This window comes from Peromyscus eremicus, chromosome 2 (assembly GCF_949786415.1).
Source record: "Peromyscus eremicus chromosome 2, PerEre_H2_v1, whole genome shotgun sequence".
NCBI lineage: Eukaryota > Metazoa > Chordata > Mammalia > Rodentia > Cricetidae > Peromyscus > Peromyscus eremicus.
The window spans coordinates 59353998-59362210 of NC_081417.1; positions in this window are offsets into that span (position 1 = coordinate 59353998).

Below are 8213 nucleotides of genomic sequence, written 5' to 3' on the forward strand. Positions count from 1 at the left end.
ATGATTTTGGGGACACAGCTTCATTTTGTACCCAATGCTGATCTAAATCTCACTATGGTTACCCAGCCGGGCCTAGAAATCATGGTGATAGCTTTACTTAGGATCTTGAATGCTGAGATTACAGGCATGTCTATTTTTTTTTGCATTGTTTCTACTTTTAAATAATATAGTGTTGAAATATAATTCTTCTGCCATTAACTGCATCTTTCTTCCTAGAGCTAGATTTGTAGTGATAAAATATTAGCTGGTTGTCCTATCACTGAATTTTTCTAGCCATCTTTGAAGTAAGGAGGTTTACATTCTATAAATTATTACAGATTACACTGAATAACATGTTAACAAATGGCTGAAAGTTTTCTATAGGATTGGTACTTGAAGACAATTAGAAAACTAAAATACATATGGAATGTTGGACCTGTTTTCGTTATTGAAAGTGTTAAAACTTTTGTCTTAATACACTATTTTCCCTTCCCGTTTCTATGTAAAATTAAAAGAGAAAAAGGTTTCCTTTGAAATTTGACTAAATATCTTTAATTAATACCATAAAATCATTTTGGGGGGTTCAGTTTATTTAGTTGTATTTTTTTTTTTTTTTAGGAAGTAAGGATAAATTTTATTTCTGGCCTTGTTATAGTATATAGTTTTAATCACTCTTTGGGATGCTGAATTTAGTTGTTCCTTTGTCTAGTTTAAGATAAACATAGAAGACTGATGGTACAAAAACAAAACAAACAAAAACATTGTTTCTGTCTATGGGAGAGTTTCCAGAAGAGACTGTGTGAGTAGTGTGCTGACCTGGCTCTCTCAAGAACATGAAGTGAGAGGTTTGAACCTCCAAGGGCAGCATCACCCTAGCTTCCTCGGCACAATGCCATTGAAGCCACTTCAGAGATCTTTGTCTTTACTTTGCTTTGATGGCAGATGTTGGATCAGCATTAGCATCCATTCCAAATTGTGGCTGGTCTGTTGATAATGACATAGAGAAGACTGACTTTCAAAACCAACAAAGAAACAAAAAACCCAAATGGGCACCTACGCAGACACAACATTTGTTTCTGTATTATAGTCCCCACTCTTATACAGCCAAGTGCTTGTATTTTTCTGAGCCATCTCCACAGCTGTATTTTCCTTTTTAAAAATTAACTTTCTCTTTGACAGTTTCCATATGTGTCTAAAATAAATTCTGGTCATCCTCATCGTCTTTCTCTACGTTGTCTTTTTCCCACTCCCAACCAATCACCTACCACTGAGCTCCCCTCCCACTTTCATGTCCTTTTTGTTTGGTTTTTATTTTTCTTTGTGGCCCATTGTGTTTATCAACCATGATCACCTATATGGGCAAGGGTATGGATCTATCCATCGATCATGAATCAATTGGCAATGGCTAGATCACTGAAAACAAAGATTTCCTCTCTTCTAACAACCCCTAACTATCACTACTTCTAATGGGGAAGGCCCAAAGACCTCAATTTATGACTGAATATTTAATGACTTTGACTTATACAGATTTGCAAATAATCTCTAAAACTGATAATGCAATATCCATAAGACAAAGTTTTATAGACCCCTCCCATCATTCTGTTCTTACATTGTTCATGTTCCTTGTTCTGTGATGTTGCCTGAGTCTTGGAAGGGGTGATATTGGTGTCGCACTTAAGGCTGAGTATTTTAAAATCACTTACTCTCATTGTGTTTACCAGCAATGAGTCTTTGTTTTAATGTCATTCACTTCAAAGAGGAGCTTCTCTGATCAAGACTGAGGACATTACTAATCTATGATAATAAACATACATATTTTGGAAGTAGTTTGAACACATGCCTGTTTATCAAAACAGAATCAGTAGGTTCATCTCCAGGGCCTATGACGTACTAACCATTGTCTTTGACCAGGTCTATAGTATGAGGCATGAACATGTTGGAGCAAGTCTCAGATACAATCAGTAAGCTGTTTATTACCCTCATAACATGGTGCCATTATTTCTCCAGTAAGCATATCTACCTTGGGAGGTAAGTGTTACATCATGCAAAGCCCAACACGGGGTAGGATCGTTGCTACATTTTTTCCATAAGTTGGCTGCACAGTAACTCCAGAAATTTTAAAATGTGTAATTTCTCTCTGAATAGTTGCATTTTCCTGACTGTACCCTTACTGGGGGAATCTCCATTTTCATTTCATACTTATAATGAAGTTACTTCATGCAAAAAATAACCACAATTTTCAAAAATGTTTAAAAACATACAAATTATGCTAACCATCTATTCTCAAAATAACAAAGAGAACTCTTCCAAAGTAATTTTTGAAGAAGAAATATTTGACTCAAAGTAATATTCCTGCTATGGGCATACTGTGAAATAACAGGCAATTTCTTTGTTAATAACAATAAAACATGCCACAAATTTAAGATGAAGGTATATTGTCTTTATCAACATAGCTTCAAAATTATAAACATGGTTTCATTAAAGTTTTAAGGAATATTGTTTTACAAGTTTTAATACTTTCAAACTAATGATTATTTTCACAAATGATGTAATGAAACAGTTTGTTCATGTAAATAATTACTTGATATTAATGCCAAAAGTTCTGAGAGACTTCTTACAAAATTATGGCAGCAAAATATTTTATTACAGACATACTATAAATGTTTTATTATATTTTAATACAGTTTAATTAAAGTACATTTTATCAATTCCCTTTATCTCTTTTCTTTGTTTTTTTTTTTTTTTGTTTGTTTTTTGTTTTTCGAGACAGGGTTTCTCTGTGTAGCTTTGCGCCTTTCCTGGAACTCACTTGGTAGCCCAGGCTGGCCTCGAACTCACAGAGATCCGCCTGCCTCTGCCTCCCGAGTGCTGGGATTAAAGGTGTGCGCCACCACCGCCTTTATTCATCCCCTCCCAGCTATCAAATTCCAAGCCATTCCTTTCTCTTTCTCAAGTTGATATCTGACTTTTAATGATTACTCTTATATTTATATGTATGTGTACAAGCACAAATGTATCCATAAATACAGCTTGCTGAGTCGGTTTTTTGCTGTTTGTGTATATATGGTTTCAAGGATGATCACTCTGGTTTTGACAACCAGTAAAGGGAAATCCTAGGAGAGGTTAATTATCCTTTTCTCAGTCTTCATCTAAGGAATGAACCCTGTGAAGTTTTCTTCCTTCCTTATTGATATGTACATAGATATTGGAATTACTCAGTCTTGTTTATGCAGCCTGTTCAGGACAGACTGTTTCACAATGACTTTTTGGTGTCTGGCTCCTACTGTCTTCCAACTCCCTTTTCTGCCATACTTCCTGAACCAATGATGCAAGAGTTGTGGTGTGGATGTACCATTTGCAGCTAGGATCCCTACAATACTTTGCAATGTATAAAATTGTGGTTCTCTGTGATGGACTTCATTCCCTGCAAGAGAGGCTTCTTTGATGAGGGTCTTTGCTGACTTACCTATGGACATAGGATAAGATTTACAATAGAATAAGGCGTTATGTTGATGTAGCAATGCAGCAGTAGAGGAGGGAAATCATACCTGGTACTGATACTGGAAACCTAGCCAGTTTCCTGGGGCCAGTTTAGACATTGAGCATAGAAAATGTGTTATTTTTAATTGCCCCTAAAATTTGTTCATGGTAATACCAGAATTTAGTTGTACTTTTCTACAGTATTTAAAATCATAAAGCCAGTATATCCAGAGGAAGCATTCAAGACATGCTAATGGAGGGCAGAGAGAATACAACTATATACTGGATTTGATTCCCTTAATAGAAAAACAGATATATACTGAAGAAAGCCACTTAAGATGCCTTACCTGTCAATAAAAACAAAACGATATTCTAGACACAGGGATTCTATTATCTCCTCTATATCCTAGCAGTTGGAGCAGACAGATGTTTGCTTTTCTTTTATTTCTTTCTTTTTTTTTTTTTTTTGGTGTACTGAAAGGAGCCACCAAAAGGCTGTAATTCAATTCATAGCTGTGCGTTCTTTCATTTGCTTAACTGCATGTGGAAGTAAGGCATGAAATCTTAAATTTACAGCCTAAAATCAAAATGCCAGATGGTTTTATAATTGGATATTTCTTTTCCCACTGAGCAAAACAGACTACTAAAAGACATGGGCTAAAAATATGTCTTCATGTAATTCAATACCTGCATGTCAAACAGGTAACTTGAATGAAAATAAAACAATGAAAAGAAAAAGTCCTCATAGCACTGAGAACATCAGTATTTTCATACTATATGTATACTTTTATGTATATGAGAATTCTTATCATAATAATAGCATTTGTGTAATACTGCAACCTGCTGAATTTAATAACATTTGACACCTTTGAAAATACCCAGGAGAAAAGATTTTGAATGTCCAACCCAAAGAAATAAATAATTACATTATTGGCTATGCTATTGGATTTCATTTGATCACTACCTTTTGGATGTATGTTGTATATATGTATGAAAGTATCACCCTGTACCATATACATATCAGCAATTGTGTTTCATTTAAAGTAAAAATTATTTAAATACTATATACTCTTTGATAGTGTGTTGAACTGAGAACAATGATTCTATGAATTAAGAAATGATTGGTGATAACCAAATAAATGCACATCCCAACACTGTTCACCCATGGCAAAACTAAAATGTTATCTCTATCATATTTCGAGAACATTTGATTACGCCATTTTGAATTCAAAATGTTATAGCTGTTGTCTAATTCAGTACAATTTATGGAAAATGTTGTAAAACTTTGTGGTTGAACAAAAATGAGTTGCTATGAAACATACAGCCAAAAAATATAATTAGAAAAAAACCAGAAGATTAACATGAGATCACTGCCATCCATTTTCTAATATTGAGAAATACTATACAAGATGTATATTCAGGCTAGAGAACCAGCTCAGGGGTTAAGAACACTTGCTCCTCTTTCTGAGAACCCAAAGTTAATTCCCAGCACTCGTGTAAGGCAGCTCAACACTGCCTGTGACACCAACTCATGGGTATCTGTGGGTCTCTTCTGCATACAGGTAACATACATTCCCACACACAACACATATTTAAACATCAATAGTAATAAATCTTTAAAAAATATATATTTGACAAAGTGATCAAAATACCTTGCATTTACTTTTGTGTCTTGTTTCACTCAAATAAATCATAGATACAAAATTCACTCAGAGTGAATAGATAATTCAAAGTCAAGTGGAGTGAAGGGGGCTTACCTAACAGTTATGCATATTTTTCAAAAGATTTATTCCCCTAAGCGGATTTACAAAGATTTTTTTTTAGTCTTTCCTGGCAAATGTGTTTTATTGTTCAGCACAATTTTAGTGAAATATTAATATCTTTCCATAGATAATGCATTCTAATTAATGACAATAAAATTATGTGATTTATGTTAAGGCATAAAGCTTGAAGAAGTAAAATACCACAACACTAATTTGCATTTCTTAAAACTGTATTTGACAAGACTTTTTGAAACAGAAGCATACAGAATAACGTTTTTAATGCATTAAATTCTATAAGCGACTTATATTAGTTGAATTTTCTGCATTACATAATTTCTTGTTTCTTAGTAACTTAATGATAAAGAAAATGTATGCAGATATTAAAATGGGGGCAGGCAGAGTGGGTCATTGTGTGAAGGTGCTTGGTTTTCAAGCCTGGTACCATGATTTTGATCCTTGTTACCCACAGTAGAAGGAAGGGCTGATCACAGGAAGTTGTTCTCTGACTTTCACTCATGTGCCTTGGCATGTGCTCACAACTCTCTCTCTCTGTCTCTGTCTCTGTCTCTTTCTGTCTCTCTCTCTCTCTCTCTCTCTCTCTCACACACACACACACACACACACACACACACACATCTATAACTTAAAATATTGTCTCACATACTTCCTCTGAGAAATGTGAAGTCTATCATCTTATATTACTCTTAAAACACTTTAAGACCAGACTTACCTCATTGCTTACTGTGAATCCATTTCCTAAAGAGTGTTTTACTAAAGGGTTATTGTCTTTCAATTTTCTTCTGAACCGGTTATGTCTTATAAATTAATATATTACCTGACCCTGAATGAAATTAGCAAGGCTACAACATATTTTGTAAATATTTAAATTAAGGGAATACACAAATGAACAGTAGTTACCTGCTGATAAGTTTACTATGAGTGATAATGGAAAGGACATTCTGGAACTGATGTATTAGACCTCCATTCAATCACCATTCATTCTGGTTTACATTTTCTAATCTCTTGACATTAAATATTTTTAATGTATATGTAAAATGATACAATTTATATTTCACTTCATAATTCTCCCTTAAATGCAAGGAATCTCTCTCTCTCTCTCTCTCTCTCTCTCCTCTCTCTCTCTCTCGCTCTCCATCTTTCTCTCTCTCTCTCTCTCTCTCTCCTCTCTCTCTCTCTCTCCCTCTCTGGAAATAGTCCAGCTGTTTGTCCAGCTGTTTGCCTCCTTTCAATGTTGTTTAACAGGAACAAAGTCAATCATTGGAACATTATGAACACTATAAACTATAGTTCAATAGGATGAGGTTTAATTGCTCATGTTTCACAATAACTCCCATGCAGCAAGGTGCATAGAATCAGTTGCATGGGGCAGTTGCAAAATTATAATCCGAATTTATGCTTTAGAATCAGACAATTTCATAAGTTTGGAAGAAACTTAATTTACCATGACTCTGAGGAGGAGCTCATTCCACAGAATAAATATGGAGGTTGGAGATGATAAGATTTACTAGCCTTATTTATTTATTTATTTATTTATTTATTTATTTATTTATTTATTTGTTTCTATTTAGGCTTCCACCAAAACTATTGCATTTTGAGTTGGAAAACTTCAAAACTACAGAAAAGTTGAGCTTCTACAGACAACGACAAATGGTTGAATATACTAGCCTATTTTCAGAGTTGGTTCAGAGTATGCTGAAATTACAATGAAGTTTAACAAAAATCAAAGTTCACATGTAGCTGTGAACAATAACAAAGCTAAGACAAAATAATTTTTATGTTCAGGGTGTTTGCTATGTTTTCTTTTTCTTCCTTACAATTTCAGTAGATGGGCAGGTGATATGGTTAAAGGTTGATGATCATCAGTGAGGTAAAAGGAAAGAACAGCCTGCTGCAAGTTGTCTGTGGTACACCCAGAGAGAGAGAGAGAGAGAGGAGAGAGAGAGAGAGAGAGAGAGAGAGAGAGAGAGGAGTAAAAAAATTAAAACAATTAAAATTTAAATATCCGGAGTTTTCCATATGAACATACACTGTGAAAGACTATTTTGGTCAGAAAAACTAACTGCTAAATAGCATTGTCTATACACTGTATCTCTGCTAACATCACTGGAAATGGTGGGTTTTGTCTCCAGAATCAGAGTTGGCAGGTGCTTCAAGTGCAGTTCATTTAAACCCCACTTAACTTCCCCCATGTTACTTTGGACTGCTTTCTTTTCCAGTCCATAATACTTAGCTAAGGCATTGTCTGTGTTTCACTGACTAATCTGATTTTGTCAATGTCAAGCAAGAGAAAAGAATGATTGACAGCAGCATAACCCTTCTCTTGGGAGATCCAAGATCTCCAGCTCTAATGGCAGTGATACAGCACATTTATTAGACATATCCGTCTTGACAGGAAACAAATGTTCTTTTGAGCAGTTTTGAGTTTTATAAAAAGGAGAATGCCATATTCTCAGTGGCCATGAAAGAATGTCAGTTTGCTGTGTACTATTTATACTTCTCTTAAGGTATGAATAAATCAAAACAAAGTCAGATTTTCAAAGCCATTCAGAAATTCAAAGTTTTGATGTAGGATAGATGGCTACTCCCTATAAGTCCTCAAAACAGGGTAGGGAAAGAACTTCCCAAGAAGTATTTCTTCATTTGATATTAATGTGTTGCTACAAGTTCTGGTCCATTACTCTGCTTCAAAGAGATATGCAAACACTCCCTGGAGTCTAGTGATCCTTGTGGCAGACAGAAACTTTGTCATCAGTCTTCCTTTTCGCATTCTATACAGAAATATACACACATGTAAAGAAACAAGCTTATCCATGGCAGAATGTGACACAAACAGGAGCCAATATGTTTGGCATACATTAGCTGTGGTTAGTTTAGCAACATGCACTAGTGTATACAGAAAGAGGCATACTTTTAGAAGATGTCAGAAAATGGAAAGATCTCCCATGCTCATGGATAGGCAGAACTAACATA